Source organism: Papaver somniferum, unplaced genomic scaffold (assembly GCF_003573695.1).
Source record: "Papaver somniferum cultivar HN1 unplaced genomic scaffold, ASM357369v1 unplaced-scaffold_158, whole genome shotgun sequence".
In the NCBI taxonomy this organism is placed as follows: Eukaryota; Viridiplantae; Streptophyta; class Magnoliopsida; order Ranunculales; family Papaveraceae; genus Papaver; species Papaver somniferum.
In genome coordinates, this window is record NW_020625264.1 from 1753517 (window position 1) to 1781380 (window position 27864).

Genomic DNA, 27864 nt, shown 5'->3' on the forward strand with positions numbered 1-27864 from the left:
AGATCGAGGCCATACATGTATTGGTAGATCGTGCGCGTGCAAATTTCTTATCACTATGTGAATTGTGCTAGAATCAGGGTGCCTAAATATCTAGACTAAGACTCCTAATAAAATACATATTTGCACAAGAGTCAACATTTCAAGGTAAATGAGCTCCATTTTTTATGATTTTTTTTTTTTAATTTTTTTGAATTTTTCAATTTTTTCAAAAAGAAGAGGAGTTCGTTTTATTATAGCAATTATCATGGTATCTACTCTATACCCCCAAACCTAAACTAAACATTGTCCTCAATGTTTCAAAACATGGAAAGAATTATAAAACAATATATGAAGAGGAACATGCTGAGTAGAGTAAAAGGAGAGAGAATACCCGATTGTACGGCGGAAGCTCGATTAAAACTCCGTTATTCAAGGCAAAAATCCATCATATAGAGTCACAATGGATGAGCACAAAATATATACAAAAGGAAATTTAACTAACACATTATCTACAAGAAAATTTGGTTTTTAATGGGATTGGACTTTTTGGAAAATTTTGGTTTTGTCGGGAGACATTTGGTTTGGATGGGAAAAAGAAAAATTTTGGTTTTTAGGGGAGAAAAACATTTGGAAAACTGTTTGGTTATTTAGGGAAAGAGTGGACCAGTTTAGTCCACATAGACCGGGTCCTCCAGGTTGGTTGTTTCAATGTCGGGTGGAATGGCTCAAGGAATGGCTTTAATCTCTGCCCGTTGACTTTGAAAACGTTTTGTTGGAGACATCCTCCAACTCTACAGCTCCATGAGGAAAAACTGTGCGTACTAGGTACGGACCCTTCCATCTGGAACGCAGTTTTCCTGGAAAAAGATGTAATCGGGAGTCATACAGCAAGACTTTCTGACCAGGAGTGAAGGATTTGCGCAGAATACGCTTGTCATGAAACATCTTCATCTTCTGCTTGTACAGCTTGGCACTGTCATAAGCCTCATTCTCAATTCTTCCAACTCGTTGAGTTGAAGTTTCCTTTGAATTCCAGCTTCGTCCAGAGAAAAGTTCAGCTCCTTGATTGCCCAGTAGGCACGATGTTCTAATTCCACAGGTAGATGGCACGGCTTTCCATACACTAGACGATAGGGGGACATGCCAATTGGTGTCTTATAAGCTGTTCTATAGGCCCACAAAGCATCATTCAATCAATGACCAATCTTTCCTAGACGGGTTGACCGTCTTCTCCAGAATGTGCTTAATTTCCCTATTAGAACTTCTACTTGTCCACTAGTCTGAGGGTGGTACGGAGTAGCAACCTTGTGAGTTATGCCATACTTGCGTACTAAAGACTCAAAGTACTTGTTACGAAAATGTGAACCGCCGTCACTGATGATAGCTCTAGGGGTACCAAAACGTGCAAATATGTTTTCCTTTAGAAATGAAAGTACCACCTTGTGGTCATTTGTTCTGGTTGCTATGGCTTCTACCCACTTAGAAACGTAATCAACTGCGACTAGGATGTACTCTGTCAGAATGGGAATGGACCCATGAAGTCGATCCCCCAAACATCAAAAATCTCCACAATCAGAATGGGGTTCAATGGCATCATGTTTCTCCTCGAAATGCTTCCTAGCTTTTGACAGCGTTCACAAGCAACACAATAATCATGGCAATCCTTGAACAATGATGGCCAATAGAATCCACACTGCAAGATCTTTGCAGCGGTTTTCTTGGCACTGAAATGGCCTCCACATGCTGGTCATGGCAAAAAGATATCACATCTTTCTGTTCAGTGTTGGGGACACATCTCCTAATGATTTGGTCTGGCATACTTAAACAGATATGGGTCATCCCAAAGAAATGTTTAACTTCAGCCAAAAACTTATAGCGGTCTTGTCTCGACCAATGTGAGGGCATCCTACCTGCAGCAAGGTAGTTAACGATATCAGCAAACCAAGGAAGGTCTGAGATAGACATCAGCTGTTCATCTGGGAATGATTCTCTAATCAGCTCAGATTCATCAATAGACTCTAAAGTTAATCTAGACAAGTGATCAGCAACCACATTCTCACAACCTTCTTATCACGGATTTCGAGATCGAATTCCTGTAATAAGAGTATCCATCGAATAAGGCGAGCTTTAGCATCCTTCTTGGAAAGAAGATACTTCAAAGCCGCATGGTCTGTGTATATGATGATCTTAGACCCTATCAGATAAGATCTAAACTTGTCTAATGCAAAACCACGGCAAGTAACTCCTTCTCGGTAGTCGAATAGTTGAGTTGAGCATCATTAAGAGTTTTACTAGCATAGTATATCACATATGGTAGTCTATCAACACGTTGCCCTAGAACAGCGCCAACGGCATAATCAGAGGCATCACACATGAGCTCGAACGGCAGTTTCCAATCTGGTGGTCGGACTATAGGAGCGGTGGTGAGGAGAGTCTTGAGTTCTTCCCATGCCTTCACACAAGAAGCATCGAAGTTAAAGACAACATCTTTGGCAAGTAGGTTACACAAAGGTCTTGAGATTTGGCTAAAGTTTTTGATGAATCGCCGGTAGAACCCAGCGTGACCTAAAAATGATCGAATCCCCTTCACAGAGTGGGGTTGAGGTAATTGCTGAATGAGGTCGACTTTAGCTTTATCTACTTCAATTCCTTTTTCCGATACGATGTGTCCTAGAACTATGCCGGAGTTCACCATGAAGTGGCATTTTTCCCAGTTTAAAATCAGATTCTTTTGCTTACATCTTGATAGCACAAGGACTAGATGGTCCAAACATTCGTCAAAAGAGGAACCAAACACAGAGAAATCATCCATAAAGATCTCGAGAAAACTATCTATCATGTCTGAAAAAATGCTCATCATGCACCGCTGAAAAGTAGCGGGTGCATTACACAGCCCGAAGGGCATACGTCTAAAAGCAAATGTCCCAAATGGACACGTGAATGTAGTTTTTTCCTGATCTTCTGGTGCTATATGGATTTGGTTATAACCGGAAAAGCCATCTAGAAAACAGTAGTGACTGTGTCCAGACACACGTTCTAGCATTTGGTCTATGAAAGGGAGCGGGAAGTGATCCTTCCTTGTTACTGTGTTCAACTTCCTGTAGTCGACACATACTCGCCATCCTGTGGTTGTACGTGAGGGACTAACTCATTCTTTTCGTTCCGAACTACAGTAATGCCTGACTTTTTAGGCACAACTTGAATGGGACTAACCCATTTACTATCTGAAATCGGATATATGATACCCGCATCAAGTAGCTTCAAGATCTCACTCTTAACGACTCTCTCATGTTAGGGTTAAGTCTCCTTTGCATTTCCCTAGATGGTTTGGCGTTCTCTTCAAGATTAATGTGGTGCATGCAAATGGTGGGGCTTATCCCTTTGAGATCTGAGATGGTCCATCCTAAGGCTTCTTTCTGCTCCTCAAGGACTCCTAAAAGCTTGTTTTCCTGTTCTATGTTTAGTTGTGAAGAAATGATAACAGGTAAAGTATCAGAAGGACCTAGAAATGCATACTTCAAAGTCTCAGGTAATGGTTTCAATTCCTGGTTGGCCTTAGGCGACTCATCCGAAGATATAACAAACTCCTCAGAAAGTGGGGGTTGTTCCACTGTATTCTGCCACTTAGTGATGTCCATTTGAGGTACAGATTCGAGCAAAGATTGGACTTCACTAGTGTATTCATCATCAACAACTCCAAGTTAACACCTTCCAAACATGCTTGCAGGGGATCTTTTGACATAATGCTAGTCAATGAATCTTGTATCAAACTCTCAATCATATTGACTTCATGTACCTCCTCATCATCTAGATTCACAGGTTGTTGACTAACATTAAACGCATTCAATTCTACAGTCATGTTTCCAAAAGAGAGTTTCAACACTCCATTCCGACAGTTGATGATCGCATTGGACGTCGCCAGGAATGGACGTCCTAGAATGACAGGAATGTGACAATTTGGGTTTTGGACAGGTTGGGTGTCTAAGACAATGAAGTCTACAGGAAAATAGAATTTTTCAACCTTAATCAAAACGTCTTCTACCACTCCACGAGGAACTTTGACAGATCGATCTGCTAATTGGAGAGTTATAGGTGTAGGCTTCAACTCTCCAAGACCTAACTGCACATAAACAGAATATGGCAGGAGGTTCACACTTGCACCTAGATCTAATAAAGCTCTATTGACCTGTGTTCTCCGATAGTGCAAGAGATTGTTGGACAACCTGGGTCCTTAAACTTGGGTGGAGTTTTGTTGAGAATAATGGAACTCACTTGTTCAGCTAAGAAAGCACGCTTGTGCACATTAATCTTGCGCTTTTGAGTGCACAAATCTTTGAGGAATTTGGCATATGCAGGGATTTGCTTAATTGCCTCAAGAAAAGGAATGTTGATGTTGACTCTTTTGAACAGTTCTAACATCTCATTGTAGTGGGTGCTTATCTGTTGGCGAACTAACCTCTGAGGAAAAGGAGCAATAGGAACATTAGGAGGTAGAGGGACATTCCTAGCAGTAGGTTTGTCGGCTTCACTAATGTGCTCGGATTCTTTTTCTGGACTGGAGGTTTCCTTAGGTGGTGTAGGCAATGCTAAGTTTGGCTCAGATTCACTTGTTTGTGGTATGCCTACATTGTTCTCAACAACTTTACCACTTCGGAGAGTGGTGATGGAATGGACTTGATCGGGTGAGGTTCTTTCGCAGATGATGATGTTGTGCCTGCTTGAAATATCCTCTTTGGTTCTTGTTGGGGTTGGCTAGGAAGTTTACCCTTTTCTCTTGTATTCAATGCATCGCAAATTTGACCCATCTGTAGTTCTAGAGCGGTGACTCGCTGATCAGTTGCTTTCTCGTTTTTCATCAGATGTTGGGTCAATTGATTGATACTTTCTTCAATGTTGGACAATTTCTTGTCAGCAGTGTACTGAGGGTATGACTGCTGTTGAGGATTTCTCGGGTATTGATAGCCTTGGTTGTTCTGATAGCCTTGATTTGGTTGAGATGGTCCTCCTTGGGCAGGGCCTTTGGACCATGAAAAGTTGGGGTGGTTTCTCCATCCTGGATTAAAGGTCTGTGAATATGGGTTGTGCTCTTGTTTTTGAAACATAGCATTTGCTTGCTCAAGCTTAGATTCCTGGAATGCATGCATTTCCGGACACTCATTGACTTGGTGATCAGATCCACTACATAGAGCACAAATAGCCATCTCGACATGTTCACAAAAGGTAGTGGGAGATGGGTTTGCGTTTTTCTGTAATTCTAACGCTTCTATTCTTCTTGCTAGCGCAGCCATCTTTGCACTTCCTTCAAAATCAGACTCAATCCTATGGACTCTAGCTACAGGTGTAGTCTTCCTAGGTTCACGAATGGATTCCCACTGTTGCGTCTTCTCAGCTACTTCAATCAGGAAGTCCCAAGATGCATCAGCAGTCTTATTTACAAAAAGACCATTGCACATTGACTCAACCGTTGTTCGGGTGGACACATCTAGACCCTCATACAAAATTTGCACAAGTCTCCATTTTTCAAAACCATGATGGGGACATTGGAGCAATAATTCATTGAATCTCTCCAAGTATCTAGCTAGGGTCTCACCCTCTAATTGCACAAAGCTATTCAGACTTTGACGAATTGTCGCAGTCTTGTGATTTGGGAAAAACTTTTTGAAAAACTCCTTGATGAGATCATCCCAAGACATGATGGATTGAGGCTGTAAAGCATACAGCCAGGCCTTAGCCTTATCTTTAAGGGAGAAAGGAAAAAGCCTCAACTTTAGGATTTCGTCAGACATTTGAGTGAAACGCAGAGTTCCACAAATCTCCTCAAACTCTCTCACGTGATGGTACGGGTTTTCATTTTCTACACCTCTAAAAACTGGAAGCATTTGTATTGTGCTTGATTTCAGCTCATAATGGCCATTGGCTTCTGGTAGCACAATACAAGATGGTTGACTAGTTCTAGTTGGGTACATATAATCTTTTAGTGTACGGGGTTCTCCCATTGTTTCTGATTGATCTGGACTATCTGCCTCAGAACTAAGGATTTCGATTGGATCGTCCGGGTTAATTCTAACGAGTCTGTTGGTTTGGTCTCTGTAGGTCACAATCATGTCCTAACAGGTACCTTAACTAACATGTTGGTCAGAGCAGTCGGAAACAATTTTTGGAACCACAAAAGGCCCAATATTTTGGTTTAAAATGGGTTTTTGGATAATTTGGTTTAGACTGGGTTTTGGTTTCACAATGGGTTTTGGTATTTTATAAAGTTGGGAGCCTAATGGAGGGAATATACATCTAAAGTCCAAAATAAAAGACAAGCCCACAAAAGATAAAAATAATCACAAACAATAAATACAAGCCCATAAAAGAAAAGAAAAAAGAAAGAAAAGTAAAAATTATTACAGGCCCAAATAGAAAGAAAAGAGAAAAATTGGAAATTATTACAAGCCCAGATTGATACTTAAATACAAGCCCAAATGAATTTAATGAGGCCCAGTTGGGTTATCTCATGGTTTAGGTCTACCTGAATAGCACAGCCCAGCTGTTCGGTGTTAGTTGCAAAAGCCCAGTTGGGCTTGGATCGTCCTACGCTGCTTTGGTTTGTCTGAGGCCCAGTTGGGCTTTGGTCCACTTCTGCAGCGTTCGCAGCTTACAGCCCAGATGGGCTAGTGTTCAGTTCTGCAGCTTCTTCAGCTTTCAGCCCAATTGGGCTTTTGGTTCAGGAAGGTTGCAAGTGCAGCAGCAATTAGCAACACAACAGCAACAGGAACAGCAGCTTGGGAGAGTCTAGCAGCAACACAGCAGCAGGAGCAGCACAACACAACAGCAGCAGGAGCAACACAACACAAGAAAGAAAGAGCAAGTGCGCCGCAACCGAGTCCCCGGCGGCGGCGCCAAAAACTTGATGTGACCGGAAATGGTCCTAAAAAAATCTACTGCAAGTGCACAGTGTCGGCAAGCAACACAAGGCAAGCACAGGTCAGTTCCACAGGGACAAGGGGGAGCAAATTTGATCTTTCTTATTGTGAGATTTAGACAGAGCCAATCATTAGCAGTAAACAGCACCAATCATTAACAGTTATCAACATTTATTTTTCACTAACACCCATTAACAGAACAGTCATTAACTTCTCAACCACAAACATTTATTACTGAGCTAGCATTAACTTCTCAATCATTAACAGAACTAACATTTATTTCAGACAATTGCTAATCATTAACAGTTGATAATCATTACTCATGCTCACATTTATTTCACACTGAATTCACAGAACAACATTAACTTCCCACTAACATTAATTCTTCACTGCATTAATTTCAGATGAACCTCAATTTCAACACAGCTTTTATTCCTTTAAGCATTAATCACAGCTACCAATCATTAACATTAACTGAGTCATTACTCTTTATCATTAACCTCTAACTAAACATTAAAACTAGCATGGATTTCTGAGAACTAATCAGAAGTCATTAAAACCAATCATTCACAATAACTGAGTAGTTGAATTTGAAGCTAATCATTACACTAATCCAATCATTGAGACTGGAGCAAAATACACAGAGAACTGAAATGAATCAAGCAAGAGAGCAGGGTGAAAATTTCTGAACTGTAAACAATAGTAGCAAGGGTGATGGGACTTAGATGAGTGGAAACTGGGGTTGAGAATTCACCTCTCAGCCTATACTAACATGTGAGCTAATGAACTGCTTCAACTTCTTTAGATGGATAAACTACCTCCAATCACTCAACCAAGGAAAGTATTAGTTGTCTGTTTAAAGCACAACTAATCAAACACAATACCAAGCAAAGCAGAGTTATTGAACAAACATAGAGAAACTCTAACTACCTAGGATGCTTGACATTCTAGGTGAAAGCAACATGTGTTCAATACAAAAATTTAATCCTACACAGTGACAATGATCATTGCAGTAGCATATCAGCACACATGTTAGCAATCAGGCTAAGGGTTTCATCTTAACCCCAATTAAGGTGCTTAGCTCATAGTTAGAGAACCTAACATGCTGCTAAGAGTGTTGGTGTTCATGGAGAAAAAGTAACAGTAGCAGGGCACAGAACAAAAACTTGAAAGAGAAATTTCTACTGAAAATAAACTTGGGTTTTCTCCTCTCCCTCTACAATGTTACAGTGCACACTTATATATCAACATACATAAACCAAATGGTCCATCCCCCAAAAACAAAGAATTAGGTTTTCTGAAATAATAAAAATTTGGACTTACAGAGTCCCAAAATCTGCTCGACCCATGCTTCTATTCCTTCCTGTCAGCCAACTGCTGCTCCAATTGCGTGCTATTTCTCAACCTAATTTACTAATCTCACACGCCTAGGGTTTCTGAGAAGAGGCGTGAAAAATTAGTGAATTAGGTTGCTGAAATGGTTGAGGGAATAGGTAATGATGGTGGTAGTGATGGGTCATAGAGGTTGATGGAGTTGGTGGTGGTTGAACGGGGCAGGGTAAGGTGGCGGACATGGCAGGAGGTGGTTCTGCAGAGACGGGGGGTGATGGTGGTGGATGGGTCGAGAGAATGGGAGAAGGACCCGTTTGGTTGGGGTATAGTGGCTAGGACACTAGAGTGTTAGGCGGAGATTGTCTGAGTTGATGTTTTGCGAGCTGATCCGTAGGATGTTCAGATGGTAGGTGGATCCAACGATGAAATGGAAGGCTATGGGTAGCGACCGTTGGATGGAGGAGTACAACAAAATGGATGGCCCAAGATGGAGATCTGCGTTGCGATGTAGAGCAGGAGCTTCGGAGATTGATATGCTACGATGGAGCGACCGTAGGATGCTGAGAGGCTTCAATCTGACGGCTGAAATTCGAGACGGGCTTGGGTAATGGAAATGGGTTTAAGAAAGGATTTTGGGATTTGGGTATTCCAGGCCCATAACTTCTATGAGAACAATTCTTCCTTCTTGAGCCCATTTATACCCTCTTGGTCTTGTGCACAACATTCTTCTCGGCTTTCTCGCGCAATTCCTCCGGTCTTTTTACTACTTTTCTGCTCTGTTCCGCTCCGCAATTCATCCAGACTTTATTTATTGCCTGAAAATGCAAAAATTGAGTAAGAAAAATATTTATTCTTGAAAACAATGAAAATACAGAATATGGGATAAAATGTAGAATTAATGCGCAAACGATGAGTTAAATGCCAACAAAAATATATATAAATATGCACTATTTAGCACTCATCAATTACCCGGAACCGGAACCGGATCCGGTAGACTTGGGTCCGGTTCCGGGTCCTAAAGTTGGACCCATTAGCTACTTAGGACCCGACGGGTAATTACCCGATTGGACCCGAATCTAAACGGGTCCAAACGGGTAATACCCGTTGGGTACCCGCGGGTATCGGGTACCCGTTTATTCATGTTTTTAGCAAAATTATAAGTATTTTTTCTAGTTTTAGCTTTGATATTTTACTCATTTAAATTTTTTCTCTTATATTTGATCTTTATTTAGTACATTCATAAGAAATAATAATAATTTTTTATAAAAATTACTTAAATCCAAGCTAAAAAGAGAAATATATTAAGTTTTTGAGATTTTTTAAATAGTTTTCTTTAGACCCAATGGGTACCCGGAACCGATGGGTACCCGGGTATTTAAACGGGTCCGGTTCTGGGTCCACAAATTTAAGAACCGGACCCGGAACCGTTAGGAACCGGACCCGACCTTTATAAGTAAGGTCCGGGTTTAGTGATACCCGGGAGGACCCGGACCCGTTGACACCCCTACTTCAAGCGCGACACTGATAGAATTAAAGAGAAGTTTCAAAAAAGACGTATATTCAAAATGACCAGAAAATATGCCGACCACCCATTGTTCAAGGGAATCCATTACAACGTATCTCGGAAATGTATGAAGTTGTTGATTATAGAAGTCGAGTTGATTGATAAGTGGGAAACCAAGAGGGATGAGGTGTGTCTATGTAACATGAAGAAGTCTACGGGACTCCCTTGTCTTTAAGCGACATTAATCCATATTGGAAGCATCTAAGTTTCATCCCTCCTCCAAAGGGAAAAGAAGCCGGAGAGGAGTTTGGTGATAACGAAATGGGTAGAACCATACTAGAGATGTATCGTGGCATGAACAAGCTCCAAAAACAAATATTTTAGGATGACATGAGGAAAATCATATATCCACAAACTTCGGAGAATGTTTATGAATCGTCAAAAGGAAAATGCAAAGTTAGGCCAAGCCAAAAAGAAACTAGAAAACAACTGCGAGAATATGCAAAGGTGTTACCTAAGTAGAAAAGTGAGGAAACCCCATTTACTAGAGATCTGATAGACGCATTTATGTGTCTATTTTGTTCTTAATATTCTGTATTGTTAGACTCGATTAAGTACTTATTGTGTTATTTTGTGTTTCTGTAGATGTTTTTAGAGAAATAAGCCTTTGCGGCGAAATGAGCTCGAAAAGTAGTGTTTTACACCCCATGATAATGTACCGAAGGCACCTCAGAAATGCACCGGAAGTGTCCCAGAAATGTACCGGAGGAACCCCGAAAAATTACTATTTCCACCCCAATTGCTAAAGGGACACCCGTACAGGATTAGGGGGAGGACACTTTTCTTCTTAAAATTCAAATTTTGGAAAAAGGCGGGGAAATATTTCTTCTCACTAGCAGTTGGGTCGATCGATTTTTGGAGGGGTTAGAGTTCGATTAAACCTCTGATTTTCAATGGGTATTTGTGATATGGATAGAGGAAGACATTGTGGGTGTTAGGATCGATCATAATTGGCTGGAATCATCACAATCAAGAAATCAGGAAGCACGTTCAAGAAATGAATATCACACGATCACATCAAATTTAGACGTGTACTCATGTGTTTGGAGAGTGTTGAATTAATTCTACAGCGTGTAAGATCATGTTTGGAGTGTTTATACATCATTTCAGCGCGTGGAGAGATAATTAAAGGAAGAAAATATCCAAAAAATATTTTCTCTTCAAGCCGAGTAAAGAGAGAATTATCTTGAGTTATGGCGTGATTAAATGAGGCTGAGGAGTATAAATTGATTGTTGGTATCACAGAGAGGGGGTGTTGAGAGTTTGGGGAAGCTTTGGAGGTTACAGAGTGAAGAAAAATCGAGTTGCAGAGTCACCATTTCTGCTGCTGCAACTCAAGAACACGAAGAACATTAGACGCAACACAACCGTCGTTTATCAACAGTGACATCAACAGTGTAAGCGTGGGTCGTAGTATTCCGTATACTACAACACTTCCTATATATCGTTCTTTGTAACAGTATTTGCAACAGTTATAAACGTTGCAAACACCCAATTTTCATCATTTTCTCCATTTCTTCCTTGTAAACACCATTTGAGCAATGAATATCAATTTTGAGCAAGTTTACACGCTGATGAGCTAAACCAATCCTTGGGGCGATGGAGGAAGATGTTGTTTCATTAAAAGTGATCTATCTTTATTTTAAATTAATTATAGAAATTCTATTATGATTTTTGCATTGAACTAAAATGGATTATAGGATTTTTATTAGTTAGGTGTATTTTCTCTTGATAGAATATGCTTACTTAATAGTTTTGATATTCTATGCTTGGATTAACATCTATTCTTTTGGAATTATACATGTCTAGGGAATACTATTAGAATCAATTTAAATGTTGAGTTGCATAATTATTGTTTTATTAAATCACTAATATCGACCAGTGGTGGAATCCTAAGCCCCAATACCTCTCGCGCACATTTTGTTAATATTGTACATATAATTTTATTTAATAAAAATCTAAAAAAAATTATTACCTTCACAAGTTCGAGTTTGAACGATACCCCTTACCACTACAACTATAACCACTTGGAAAATCATTAATCATTTTGGCGCCGCCGACGCGGACCTGTGCTTAGGTAGAATTTTTTTTTAGGTTTATTTTTTTTTTTCCTTTTTACGTTTCTTTTTGTCTTTGATTTGCAGGTTCGAAGTGGAGTACTAAGGACCTTGGAAGGAAAATCTTAAAGCGAAAGGAGCGAAAGAAGAATTTTTTTTTTATATATAGAAAAGAGAGGAAAAAAAAAGAGAGATTTTTATATTTTTTTAGGTTATTTTTTCTTTTTCTTTTGCACTTTACTTTATTTGGACTTTGAACTGGACATTTGGACATTTTTTTAACCCTACGGAAGGGTAGTTAAATACAAACTGTGTGCAGGGAAGGACGGTGATTACAATATCACCTCGGCCCCTCAGGTTCGCACACGGCATAGGATTCGTGGCCCGAGTCGACGACAACGGTTCATCCCCCATCTGGTACGGGAGGTAAGTGCAATCGAAACACTCGCGAATCCCCTGCAAGCGAGTTATTGTATTCCTTAAGGTGATAATTGTTTGAGGACGAACTAGACTGTCTTTATTTTCCTAGTAAAGGGCAAGGCCTGGCCTAAACAAGATAAGGATTCGGATTTCATCACCGCTCCCTTCTTGCCCGCCTTAGGAAAACAAAACCTAACGCGAACCAAAGCTTTAAAATATGATTAAAACGAGACCGATAGGGTAACGAGCTTAATAGGAAAAAATTTCGAAGGATATTGGTCACCTTTTAAGCAACTTCAAAGTTCATGATGACTTCTGGGAGTTGAAACAAGCCGCCTTGTAACGCCGGTGAGGCCTTGGGTATCAAAGCTCCATTGAGCTTCCCTTGCCTCAGTTTCATCTCACATTAGCTCGGATTGATTCCAGAGGGGTTTGCTTAAACTGTAACGAGTTCCACTTCGAGAGATATACGCTAGTCTAGAAACAATCTAAGTGAGCCATCATGCTTGTTGTTTGTTAGAAATCTCTAGGTTTTCTTTGGTGGGGTCGAGTCAGCATTGTTTGTGATTGTGTAGAATTCCCCTGCAATTAAGAATGTCGAACTGGTATGATAGAAGCCAATACAATGAATATCGACCTGAATTTGAATATGGACATCATCAGTTTTATGACCATGGTGGGAATAGTGGCTGGGGACGCCAACCTTTTCAAGGTTGTAGTTCATACCACGGTGAGCCCAATTACTATCCGCATGCGTATCAGTCATACGAGCAAGAAGATTATAGTACTAGTTCTTCGTCTCTAGAGGATACAATCAAACTATTGAAAAGTAGTCCTTATTATGATCCTTCAGTTCCTGAACCTTCTCTAGAAGAGACTCTCAGGAATTTAGTTGAGTCATCACGTCAGTTAGCTGAAACGACGTATAAATTAGATGAGGTGGATAACATAGTTATGGATGAAAGGACTGCAACAACAACTGATTCTTTCGAAGATATCCTTAATAGATTAACTCAAAACTTAGATCCAACACTAAGGGAACTTTCTTTGGAAGAGACCCTTGAGAGGATAGCTGAGTCGACACGTAGACTTGAGTCAGAAACGAACGAAAGTATTGCTCGAAATAACTTGAATCCCCAAAATAGTGTTTCCAATTCTACCCTTGATATCAATAATGAATATTTGCCTAATTTAGAGGACAAGGTTAGAATAAAAGACACTACTTATTTAGATAAGGTTCAATCATCTTCGTACTATTATGATGATGAGGATAGTAGTGATAAAGAATCTGAAATATGTAGGCCTAGTGATCAGGAATCTAGTAATCCAATTAATCTTTATAGTGATTATATTATTTCTACTTCAAATCCAAATAATTTTTATGATTATTCACCTATTCAAGAGGACGAGGATTTAATTAGGAATACCACCGTTTTAGACGATGTAGTATTTCCTTTTGATTACGAAGCCGATAGTGGTTTAGAGGAACGGGTTTATTCTGAAAATGTTGTTTTACAGTCTAGCGACTTAGAAACAATAATCTTAAATGAAGAACATAAACCCGTAGAGATGATTAAAGATGCACTACCTGATAAAAACTTAGAAGAATCAATTGACATTTCCAAGAATCTGATGATCTAGAAATTAGGGAGATTGTGACTAGTCTATCTAGAGACACTGAAAATTTTGGGGGTGATTATCACTTTCCTGGTGATTTACCTTTAACTCTCAGAAAGTCCCCTCACATAGGACTTGATATCCATGCCTCAACCATCTTACAAGATTATCTTCATACTAGGTTTCCCGAACCTAATGATGTCCTGAAAGAAGTTCAGTCGTTAGAAACCCATCCTCTGGTTGATGTGGTTTTCCCGGGCTATGATACCCAGATTGACTTTGTTTTCCCACCAAATAGTTTTCTTCCAATTGTGGGAACATATAGATTTCAAATGTATCACTTATTAAGTTCTGAGACTAAGCCTAAGTACTTTAGGTTAATAGAATCGACACATTTTCTTAAGAATGACCACTACTCTCACTATGGTCAACTATGTAAGTCATATCTGATTGACTTAGAGGATCCTAAATTATTTAGGTTATTATTTTGTGATTCTAGGTTCTTATCTGAGTTTTTCCAGACTCTAGGACCTAATAATTTGGATCCCACCTATGAGGAAATGCATCCGAGGAAAATATTTTATTTAGACCCCTTCATAGAAACTGAACCACAATTAGCGATAGTTATCAGGAAACTAGGTAAGGGTACGCTAATCTTGTTCATTTTCTTGGTTTACTGCTATTTCCTTTGGTCAGCTCTATTTGGTTTTAAAGACCCACAGTTATTCCGGCTACTGTTATACGGTTCGAGTTGACTAAACCTTTTCTAAGTCTGACTGAAGACTTTAAACTTAGCACTTCTTGGGAGGTAACCCAATCTCATGCAACACGGTAATATCCTTCCTTAACTCTTTTGCTTCAAATAGTAACCGTTTCTCCTTGTTCATGCTTTTAATTTCATCTTTAGAACATTGAGGACAATGTTAGATTTAAGTTTGGGGGTATGGGAGAATCTTTTTAGTTGCAATAAATAAACTACAGAGCTCAGAAATTTATGCTTATTTAGGATGGCACTAACCAATCTAAGTGGATGGGAACATCTTGGTTATAGGAGTTGAGGAACCAATATGATTAGATGGAAACATCTAGAAGAGTCTATTTATAAAAGCACAGAGCTCAGGTGTTAGAATTAAAAAAAAACATGATAGTTTCGCCGTATCTTCTTGATGGAAACATCAAAAGAATCCAGATCACTTCTTTTTGTTTTTCTTTTACCATTGCTAGGGTGAAATAGAGTGACTGAGATACAAAAAATAAATAAATAAATAAAAAGACCAGACCACCAGACCAACCGGAATAAATACAATAAAGTCGACCACTGGTACCCTTGTATATGCCAGCTGAGTTGACCTAGAGTTAGGATTATTGACCACTGGTTCCCTTGTATATGCCAGTGTGTTGATATTAACCCAGACTAGTATCCATGTGATTGGTTGACTCCGGTTTATGATGCCTAGAAACTATCTGAGTAGAGCTCTGTCACTTTATATGAATTTTAGTATGCTTGAGTGCAAACTCGTGTACAACAATTGGAATTTCGCATCAGGGTTCTTCCTCCCATAATCAATAAGTATGCCAACCAATGAGGTTCTTTAGTGCCTTCCAAAGTTCTGTGTAGACGGCTAGGGTCTGGAGTAAAGGTTTTGTGGGTACACCTCTGATAAACCCTCCCGAGATTAACTCGGTCACTAGGGACACTTAGTGAGTTAGGATTTTATTTTTGCTCGAGGACTAGCAAATAATAAGTTTGGGGGTATTTGATAGACGCATTTATGTGTCTATTTTGTTCTCAATATTCTGTATTGTTAGACTCGATTAAGTACTTATTGTGTTATTTTGTGTTGTTGTAGATGTTTTTAGAGAAATAAGACTTTGCGGCGAAATGAGCTCGAAAAGTAGTGTTTTACACCCCCAGGATAATGTACCGAAGGCACCTCAGAAATGCACCGGAAGCGTTCCAGAAATGTACCGGAGGAACCCAGAAAAATTACTATGTCCACCCCAAAATTAATATTTCCACCTCAATTCACTACAAAAAACAAGGCTTCTAGGGACGGCCACTTCTACAAAAAACGTCCCTAGAGGTTAGTTGTTGGGACACTCTGCTTTAGCCGTCCCTAGAATTGTCCATTTGGGACGTACCACTCTGACCGTCACTAGTTGTCCACTAATTGGGACGCATTATTTTAAGTCGTCCCAATAGATAGGTTTTTGACGGTTGTGATTGAGTAATCGGTAGTTTAATATCTTACGCCTGAAAACACAAGAAAACATTTTACTTTGTTGGTTATATCGACCTTCTTTCGTTTTCTCTTTACCTTCTTCCTCTTCTGCTGAAAAAATCTCGTTAAGTTAAACCTCCTCCTCCGTTCGTGATATTCTTTACACTAAGTTTGAGATCTCCATATAGTATAGTCGTCCCCAGGATAAAAGATTGCTTAACAAAAAATCTCGCTTCACTGTAAACGAAGGAGGTTCATTCTAAGTTTAGCTTTATAACTTCAACTACATCCATTCTTGTTGAGATCTCAGAAACGATGCAAACTAGACGGAGATGCAAACCTAATATCCTAATATCCTAATTTTATCTCAAACTTGTAAAGTCTAAAGCAGCAATAGACGGAGATCTCAAATTCGTTCACAGTGAAGCGACACTTGATTCTCAGGTTGAATTTCTTCCTCTTTCTCTCTCAATCTTACGTTGATTTGATTTTAGGGTTTGCGAATTTTGTTTTGAAAATCTCACGTGGTTGTTTTTTGATTTTAGGGTTTGCGAATTACAAGAGAACACTTTCCGCGTCTTCATCGATTTTGGGTTTGCAAATTACAGATGCTCATCATGCAAACTTTGGGTAAGAATCTATCTCTTTCCCTTTGAATTTTTTTTGGTTTGATTTTTGAAACGAAGAATTTAAGGTTGCGGTTAGGAAAATCGCAGTATCTAATATTTTGAGGTAAAATTTGCTATTTGTTTCAATTAGAGAATATTAGTTTTGAGTTGAATCTGCTATATATTTGGTTCAATTAGAGAATATTATTGATTGAGATTGATAATTTTGAGTTGAATCTGTTATTTTTTAGTTCAATTTTATTGATTGAGTTTGATAATTTTGAGTTAAATCTGTTGATAGGAGTAAGAGGATATTCAAATTTCACTATACAGGAATGAACAAAAATTGTAAGCACTAGAAAAAAGTCCTCCGGCACAAGTTTACTCTAGATTTGAATCGTTTTACTACGTTGATAGTAGTTTGTAAATCATCGGCGAGCAAACTTTGCATCCTTTATATTATTAATTGTTGCTGAACTATATCTTTCAACCTTGCATCATTAGTACAGTTTCACGATTAGGATCTGTTTTTGTCGACTTTCGATGTAGCGGACTAGAGTACCATTCTTTCCACTGGTTCAGATCAGGTACTCCTCAGTTTGTTGAAAATTAGATTTGATTCTGCATTTCTTGTATTTCATTTTATGTACATCACAGTGTGAATTGATCTATGATGTTAGCCGAGTATATTAGTCATCTAAAGCAAGAATGAAATCAATTTTTGACCCACAACCGACTTCATGTTCCGTTAGAAAGCAAGTACCTCGAGTCGGTAATCTTGGACACATTACACGTATTTCTAATAGGCTTATTCAGCTGGGAAATGGAAACAGTCACATCCATGAATACATACAGGTTGGTGATAGTTCACATTGTCTATACTAAAAATTCAATTATTAGCTAATTTGCTTCTTTTTTTTGTTATTTGTGTATGTGATTTTGTTTGTCGATTTCGTTAATTATGGGGTATGATGTCTCTCTGAAACAGGGAATGCAACTGCTCTGTTACTCTTCTTGTCTCCACTGTAAGTTATCTCTCTCCATATGTTCTTTTGATATTTTCCATTATAGAACTGAGAAATTTCATTCAGGTCTTACAGAATTTAGACATTAATGTCTTCTTTCAGATTCTAATTACAAATTTGGGGTTAATTATTTTTCATGCTTAGCTTAATTAGGTTTCTTGAATTATCTTCTTTCTTGTTTTACCGACACCAATGGTGATCGTTAATTACTCTTAGTAACTTAACAAATAATTTCAACCTATTTCTATTTCTTGATAATGACCATCGTAATCTGCAGAGTGATATTTCGTAGAATCATAAAAACCAATCTGACTCAACAATCCTCTGGTGTTTCCTTACATCATGACCTTGTTCAATTTCCTTATCTCTCTGGATGGTATAAATCTCTACCTCTCTATCTCTCTATAACATGATTGCAGAGTTGGTTGTTCTAAATGTCTGTGTAGGTTGCAAATTGCATCTCATCTGTGTCAATAGGTAAAAACAACAGGGTGCAACTTAGAGATTTCCTTTGACCTTTGTATAAGATAATTTTTAGTAACCGACACTGATTTCGAAATTACTTGTCATAAGTGATTCGCTGCTAGTAATGTTGCTGTGAGGCAAAGAGTGGTCCTGCATCAAAAATTAGCATAATAAAATAGTTAACAATCTATCAGATGCCAAGGCTTTATGTACACCTTGTATGCTAAGGCTTTTGTATTGTCAATTATTGCTACTAGAACTAATAGTATGGTGTTTCCTTGCGTAGCTTGGTTCAATAAGTGACACAGATGTAGATCTATTAGGACACTGTTAAGAGACTATGAATTTTAGGACAGGAGTGTCTCTCCGTTAGAGCACAAATAGAAGGGGATATCTTAAAATCTCTAATAAAAAACAGATCGAGAACCTAAATTACTATGGTGTGCGATAAGTGTAATTTTTCTCTTTTTCTGTTGTGAATTCATAAAGTGAAGTACTATGGTTTAAAAATTACTCGTACGAAATGATGACTTTTAGAGTTTTGATTTGCAGGTGAGAAGAAGCTATCGAAAGGTGATCGTTCCTGATAAGTAGAAAGAAGGTGTTATCCAAGAAACATCTCATATCTAAGAAAAACAGGTACATCATGTTATTTCCTTCCCTCCATCCATAACTCCTTGTATTATATATAAGCTGACTCTGGTCATATGGTATCTCTGAGTTTATTTAATCTAATCATACCTTATCTAATTTTTGATATATTGGTGAAGAACAGTAATCGAGTTTCCATCTCACGTTATGTTATTACAGAGACTCCCAACTGCATCACTGCTAAAGATTGCTCAACTTATCCAGTTCAAACATTATAGTAAGAATTTTTGTTTGTGTTTTTTGTTCGTGTAAATTTGAATTAAAATCAATAACATTTCCCTTCAATTTCTTCTAGGGGTTAAATTTTTGTGTTTGTAATGAATTGAAATTGATTGTAGATTCAGGTGAGTATGTTGTTCGAGAAGGAGAAATTAAGTATGGAATTTACTTCATCTGGCAGGGTGAGATAAGTTTGTGTGTCTTCTTGGTTTTATTTGAGAACTGTAGAATGAATTCGGGTTTCTCAGCTGGTGTCTTTTGTAGGCGGAAGTTCATTGTATGTCTGCTAATGTGGAGAGTTAGTGTTCTCTAATTCCATAGTTGCTTATGAAGTTTCTTGAAAATGTCGTGTTGGCTCTTGTAGATTGCTTGAGATGTGAGCATCGGGTGTTGAAGAAGGTATGCTTTCCTTACTAAAAACTCTTATGTAGTATTATATTTTTCTCACCTCTTAGTTGATATTTTTGTTAGTACTGTAGGAGGCAGCCTGGGGTTTATCCAACATAGCAGCAGGTACTCCTGCTCATAAGAATTTGATATACTTTTGCGAGACATTGCCTTTGTTGCTACATCTTCTTTATGTTGCTCATTCGACATAAGAAATGATGTAGCGTATGCACTTGGTAACCTTTGTGTCGCCCCGGTTGAAGAAAATGGTCAACCAAATACCCGAGTCCTTTTGATAATTTACCCTCGCATTTTGTTTGCTTTGATCTTGTTTACTCGATCCTTAGCGGATATAGAAAATAGGGCCAAACAAAAGGTTCAATAGCGACACACTGGCGGCTCCAAGCCACATATGAAATCCGACAAAGAGGTAAAGCTTCGAGTCGTATCTGTTTTTTTGCAGTTGTATTACGAATTTACCTAACTTTTGAAATTGATTTACTTGTAGGGTCAAATGGAAATGCGGCAGGATACTGGCAGTTCAATGGAAATTCTGGTGCCATGTGCCAATGGTATGTGCCTTATCCCAAATATTCTAATTGAGGTGAGTTAGAACTCCTCCAAAGGCATATAACACAAACTGGAAATGCAAACCCATAAACTGAGTATTTATTCCTCTATCCCTGTCCCAATAGTATTTACCCTATTTGGTTTGTTCATTTCCATTTTCTCGTAAATAAACTGTGTATGTAAGTTAAGATACTAATTATTTTCAGTAAATAATGCATACGACAATCTGAGATGCTGATAATTTGGTTCTAAGAAATTTCTTGTTTTCAACTTTCCCTCTTACAGGGAGGCGAACTTATTTAGGTTAGATACTACGGTTTCGTTCTTCATGTATGTCGATCGATGACTTTGTTGCAGAATTTCGATGATGGTAGATGGTAGGAATTAAATGCTACGGAGAAATAAAGTTCGTTCTGGAGCAGAAGCAATCAAATACATTTCCAGTGCAGATGGTGCACCGTTTACATCCAAGTTGTGTACAACTATGAACATCACCTGTTGATTGTTTTTGCGGAGTTTTTTCTTTTGTTGTATGAGACTTGTTATTCTAAATTTGAATCATTTTTGTGAAAAACTTGATTTCATGAATGAGAAAATACTGTGTGAATGAATGTTCATAAGGGTAAAGGGAAAGGCATCCTGCCAAAGAAACCAAGAAAGGTCTTACCAATTTTTTCAAACTTTAGCAACGCTTTTTTGGCGTTACTATTGGGTCACTGCTACTGTTGGAATTTTTCTCTAGGGACGGTTAGAAAAGTATTTGGGATGGATTCTAAAACCGTCCCTACAGCGTGAATCCGTCCCTATAAGTATTGGTGACGGTTGAATTAAGCCGTCCCTGGAAGCCAAATCCGTCCCTAGTAGTATTAGTGACGGTGGTTCAGGGGACGGTAAGAAAACCGTCCCTAAATATCTGTTGGGACGGCTTTTAGACTTTTGGGACAGTTTTATGACCGTCCCAAGAGGCCTTCTTTTTTGTAGTGATTGCTAAAGGGACACCCGTACAGGATTAGGGGGAGGACACTTTTCTTCTCAAAATTCAAATTTTGGAAAAAGGAGGGAAAATATGTCTTCTCACTGGCAGTTGGGTCAATCGATTTTTGGAGGGGTTAGAGTTCGATTAAGCCTCTGATTTTCAATGGGTATTTGTGATATGGATAGAGGAAGACATTATGGGTGTTAGGATCGATCATAATTGGCTGGAATCATCGCAATCAAGAAATCAGGAAGCACGTTCAAGAAATGAATATCACACGATCACATCAAATTTAGACGTGTACTCATGTGTTTGGAGAGTGTTGAATTAATTCTACAGCGTGTAAGATCATGTTTGGAGTGTTTATACATCATTTCAGCGCGTGGAGAGATAATTAAAGGAAGAAAATATCCAAAAAATATTTTCTCTTCAAGCCGAGTAAAGAGAGAATTATCTTGAGTTATGGCGTGATTAAATGAGGCTGAGGAGTATAAATTGATTGTTGGTATCACAGAGAGGGGGTGTTGAGAGTTTGGGGAAGCTTTGGAGGCTACAGAGTGAAGAAAAATCGAGTTGCAGAGTCACCATTTCTGCTGCTGCAACTCAAGAACACGAAGAACATTTGACGCAACACAACCGTCGTTTATCAACAGTGACAACGACAGTGTAAGCGTGGGTCGTAGTATTCCGTATACTACAGCACTTCATATATATCGTTCTTTGTAACGGTATTTGCAACAGTTTTAAACGTTGCAAACACCCAATTTTCATCATTTTCTCCATTTCATCCTTGTAAACACCATTTGAGCAATGAATATCAATTTTGAGCAAGTTTACACGCTGATGAGCTAAACCAATCTTTGGGGCGATGGAGGAAGCTGTTGTTTCGGTAAAAATGATCCATCTTTATTTTAAATTAATTATAGCAATTCTATTATGATTTTTGCATTGAACTAAAATGGATTATAGGATTTTGATTAGTTAGGTGTATTTTCTCTTGATAGAATATGCTTACTTAATAGTTTTGATATTCTATGCTTCGATTAACATCTATTCTTTTGGAATTATACATGTCTAGGCAATACTATTAGAATCAATTTAAATGTTGAGTTGCATAATTATTGTTTTATTAAATCACTAATATCGACCGATGGTGGAATCCTAAGGCCCAGTACCTCTCGCCCACATTTTGTTAATATTGTACATATAATTTTATTTAATAAAAATCTAAAAAAAATTATTACCTTCACAAGTTCGAGTTTGAACGATACCCCTTACCACTACAACTATAACCACTTGGAAAATCATTAATCAAGATCCTTCGGCCCATGAGTATACTGCAGCAATGTACTTGGAGCAAACCAAGAAACGGGGAATAAGTATTGAGGAGAAAGGCGAAACAAGTGAGCGAGATTTGAAGCAAAAAGGTACAATGTGTCCATCACAACCAAGCCAATCATCTTCCGACGACGTGAAGCTTAAGTCTCCAATTTTCCCTATCCAACCATCTTCCCTAGACGGTAAGCTTGAGGGTCCAAATGAAGACTATTTGAATGAGCTACCTCTATACATTAGAGAATACGTTATATCCACCGACGACGTTCCTCCGGATGGTAATTGTGGTTTTTATGTTGTCAATCAACAACTTGTGCCTTTCATCGAAGGTGCCAAGCTAAATAATGGGTGTGCAATCACTCATATAAGGCAAAGGTTGTTGTCCAAACTAAAGGAGAATTCGGCATTTTACAAGAAAATGTTGTGTGATGGGGTGAGCAGTCTCAATGAGCAATTTTTTAAGTATCAACGTCGTCTTCATGGGGCCCATCCGATCACAAGGGATTATTGGATGAGCATACCGATATGTGGACACTTAATCGCCGAGGCATTTAATTGTGTGGTTCATTATTTCTCAAAGTATGTTATTTTCACCTCCACCCCGAAAACAACCGTATGTGTGGAGCAACTCAAACGAAGGAGATGTGTGATGGCATTGACTAACAACAGCCACTTTATAGGCCTTCGTTTAAAACCCGATTGTCCACTGCCTCCAATATCTGGAAACTCTTATTGGCCTGCATTTAACTCCGATATAATGTTGGGTTGGTGTATTACGTATGAGCATAACATGGAGATGTGGAAAGCTTTGTCGAAATCGGACGAATTTGTACATGAAGGTCAAATTTCACTTGAGGATGATTAAATGACACATGTAATGGAACTAAGTATGCTTATCAATGTAATACTATGTTTTTGAAGTGTGGTATTCATTATCGAGTTAATGTTAGTATTTTATTGAGTTGACAGATAATAGTTCGGTAAGCACATCTGATTATTGATATTGTCGAACTTAAGTTCGGTTGCCTACGCAAATATTTCAGGTTGTCGAACTATGTCTTCGGCAACCTGGTAGGATTCATTTGTTCGCCGAAAAAAAAGTTCGGTTACCATTAATTAGTCAAAAGTTACCGAACTTTTTACCTGAAGTCTCAGTCACAAATTGGTAGGATTTATCTGTTTTATTTGAGTCTTCAGAGAAGAGTTCGGAAACCAGTGAAAACTTTGCGATGTAACGGAACTCTGTCTTCGACAACCTATTAGGATTCAGCTGTTCGCCGAAAAAAATGTTTGGTTACCATTAATTAGTCAAAGGTTACCGAACGTTTTACCTGAAGTCTCAGTCACAAACTGGTAGGATTTATCTGTTTTATTTGAGTCTTCAGAGAAGAGTTCGGCAACCAGTGATAATGTTGCGATGTAACCGAACTCTGTCTTCGGAAACCTAGTAGGATTCAGTTGTTCGCCGAAAAAAAAATCGGTTACCATTAATTAGTCAAAGGTTACCGAACTTTACCTGAAGTCTCAGTCACAAACTGGTAGGATTTATCTGTTTTATTTGAGTCTACAGAGAAGAATTCGGCAACCAGTGAAAATGTCGCGATGTAACCGAACTCTGTCTTCGGCAACCTAGTAGGATTCAGCTGTTCGCCGAAAAAAAAGTTTGGTTACCATTAATTAGTCACAAGTTACCGAATTTTAAGTTCGGCTAGTTGTGTTAAAATTTCAGGTTGTCGAAAAACATCTTGTATTCAAAATTTCATCCATATAAAATTGAAAACACAAACTCAATTAAAATTAAAAACACAAACAAGGTTCTAAAACAAATATAAAAGTCGGTATACATACCAAACTACGAAATCCGTAACTAATTGTTTAAAATACACAAACATACGAAATCCATAACTAAGATGTTTTTTGAAACTAAAACCATATGAAATCACTAACGACCACCACGACGAACCCTTTTACCACTTACTTGTTTACCACGAGTTTTAGGTTGAACTTCCTCATCACTTGGGGTTTCATCTACTCGACCGGTTTCCTCCACGACGCGACTTGAACATTCTCCTTGATGTCGACCCCTCTTCAATTGATTATACCTACTTGGCTCCATCATTCTTCTAGTTATAAGACCCACCCACTCGTCGTATTAGTAGGTTTGTTCCTTAGTCGACATCGGCTCTCCTCTGCGGATTTTAGCCATCCATTTCTTCAACAATTTCGTACCCTTCTTCACCTGATTCCAATTTAAAGCATAAGTAAATATATTTTCAATACTTTCAAACAACAAGGAAGTATAAGAGAACACATTTTCTTACCACATTATCCCATAACATTTTAGCTTCTTCTCCACAAATAGCCATCTCCTTCTGACCTCTCTTAGCCTCACTCTCCTTTGCCTTCCCCTTCGCCTTATCAGTCTTAGCTTGTTGTTCTCTATTTATCACAAAATGATGACTAATTTCTTGATAAAACACCATATAATCTTCATCACATGCATTTACATCTCCATCACAAGGTACACAATCACCTACAGGTAGGTAGTAGTTATGAAGTGCATTCCAATGTCCTGCCGTAGGATTTGGTTCATGTTTTGGAACAAAATATTTCTCGGTGTTCTTTGTTCCTTGAACCACCAAATTGAAATTTTTAATTCTCCACGTCAGGATCCATTTGCACACAACAAAGTTGTCTTAGTATTCTCCTTGGATTATATATTGCGTAGCCATTAGGATACCAAATTGGTCCATAGTAAGCCGAGACGGTAGAGAAACCATTCAGATCTTCTTCATCTACAGAGACATCATCGGGTATCGCGTCTGGGTGAAATACCACATGGTTCACCGTAAGTTTATCCAATTTTTCCCTGAATGAAGTCAACTGCTCTTCTTTAGACTTCTTTTGTGCGTCCAAAATAACCATTTTCTTGCTGTAGGTTCGTCATAGGGATAAAATGTCTTTTCCCTAGCCAATCGCAATGAAGGGAAGTGGTCATAAATCCAAACCTGTGCAAAAATAGGAAAATATTAACCACACACATGAAAATTGATTTGGAAGCATAAAATTTAGACGAATAATTTCCTAACTAACAATGTAAAAGGTCACCTGAATAAGAGTTAAGTAACCTCCAATTTGATTTGTCTTAATCCTCGACCCTTTGCTCATCTCTCATAGAACAAAAGCAAGCACCCCAGTGGCCCAAGAGTATTTGTTAATCTCATCGAGATTCTCCAAAAGCTGTAGATAATGTGCATCCACCCTATTTCCAGAAGTGTCGGGGAAAATGATGGTTCCCAGCTGATATAACCAATAAACGGTGACATGATACCTAAGGGTCTCCTGGTCCATCACCAAATTTCCTTTCTCCACCTTATTTCTTGTACCTCCAAATGCTTCCTTCAACTTTACCAACTTGAATTTCTTCAACATCTTCTTAAAGGCTCCATTTGTCTCTCTTGGATTATACTCATCGCCACGTTTAGGCTCCCTCACAGAACGTCTAAACTCAGATTGATCCTTTTTTGCATCCCATCCTAGACATTTAGAGCCAATTTTTCAAGAGCTTCATAATGCATCGAGGGGTTGTAGCCTTCTCTAAGACATTTACCTTCCACTGGTAAGCCGGTGATTCTCGAGCAATCATCGGGAGTAATTCCCATCTCGCCAAATGGAAGATGCATTGTATATGTCTCTGGATAATACCTCTCGACAAATGCGGATACGGCAACAACGTAAAAATCCTCATGTGCGTACTCAATAGCTCTCCATAACACACACTCTTTAACCTTTGCTTGAAACTCGTCACACTCCAGAGAAAGATCCAATTTGGACGCTTTTTGACGACGAATAAGACGAGCTGCATCATTATGATCCTACAAAAATAACATAACACTATTAATACTGTACTAAACATGTCCAAAAAAACGTTTTAATAGTTAAGAATGAACTTAAAGAATACCTTTGTCGCATAGATCTTCGCAGCCCATGAGTGTTTGTAGCCAAACAAGGTGACCCCTCCATCATTTGGAGTACCATAAGTTGGGTTCACTGGTGGCAAACATAAATTATCAGGGGGAATGTGTGAGTATCTATCACAAGGCGGCTTTGGATTCTTTTTCTCTTTAACAGGAACAATTTCTTGGTCTTCTTCCTCTTCCTCCTCTTCCTCCTCTCCCTCCTCTTCTTCCTCTTCATCCTCTCCCTCCCCTTCCTCCTCTTCTTCCTCTCCTTCCTCATCCTTCTCTTCCTCTTGTCCTTCTCCTTCTTTGCCCTGTCCTTGTTCTTCTTCCTCTACATTTCAACTTCTTCCTCATCCTTCTCTTCCTCTTGTCCTTCTCCTTCTTTGCCCTGTCCTTGTTCTTCTTCCTCTACATTTCAACTTTGCTTGAAGTTGAGAGTCAATTTGAATTTCATTTGGGAGATTCGCTATATTTGCGAGTCCCGGACTCAATCCTGGAATTCTTGGTGTCTGCTTAGAACGCATTTTTTATAAAGATGGACTAATCGACGATGATTTTTTTTTCGAATCGACGATTAACGTCAATGCCTACGAAGAAGAGGAAAAGAAGAAGAAGAAATAAAAAAAAAGGTTTTAAAACTGATTTTATGTTTTAATTTAGGGGGTTAGATTAGTGGGTAGTTGTTAAATTAGTGGATTATTAGGATTAGTTATAACCTTAATTAGAATAAGGACACATTAGTCTTCCCTAATCTTTTAAAACACCCCTTAAATTGGGATTGGACGTTTCATATAACAAAATAATCCCCCACCTATCTTGAGTAGTCCCCAAAACATCATTCTTTTTTAAAAGGAACAAATAGATATTTAGGAAATAGATATTTTGTTGGTTATCGTTTCCCTAAATTGAAGTCATGACTTCCTTGTTTGTAAAGTATTCAAACATTTAATCTTTAGTCTAGAGTTGTTTTCCTAATAAATTTTAATATTTTATGTCATGATCAAGTCACGCTTATTTTACAGGTACATACTGTTTCGTACCATCTCTCTGTTTTAAAGAATCGGTTTGCAGTTGGAATGAAAGTGCTATCCCTCTTTACTGGAATTGGAGGTGCTGCAATCGCCCTTCATGAACTTGGCATTCCGTTGAATATTGTCGTCTCTGTGGAAAAATCTGAAGTAAACAGAAATATCTTCAAGAACTGGTGGAGAAACACTAACCAGCAGGAAGTTCTGATTCATGACATTAATGATGTGAAGGAGCTGAAAGAGGAGAAGCTAAAAGAGTTGGTCCAATGCTGTGGTGGATTTGACCTCGTCATAGGTGGTAGTCCTTGCGACAACCTTACTGGAAGTAACCGAGTTACCCGCGATGGTCTTAACGGGGAGCAGTCCGTTCTATTTACGATTTTTGTCGGATATTGTACACCGTCATACATCTTATGAGGGAATGTAACTAGCAACAGCAGAAAGCTACACTACACTATTTGGTTCATAGATAGAGCCAAAGCTATGTTTTTGTTTCTCCGCAGAATTATACTTTTGGATAACAAACTGCAAAAAGA

General features: G+C 38.5%; 1 pseudogene; it reads left to right on the top strand.

The window, feature by feature from the left end:
• The window catches only part of LOC113337098, a 35973-nt pseudogene extending 8228 nt beyond the window's left edge, over positions 1-27745 (top strand).
• Positions 27746-27864: the final 119 nt, after the last annotated feature.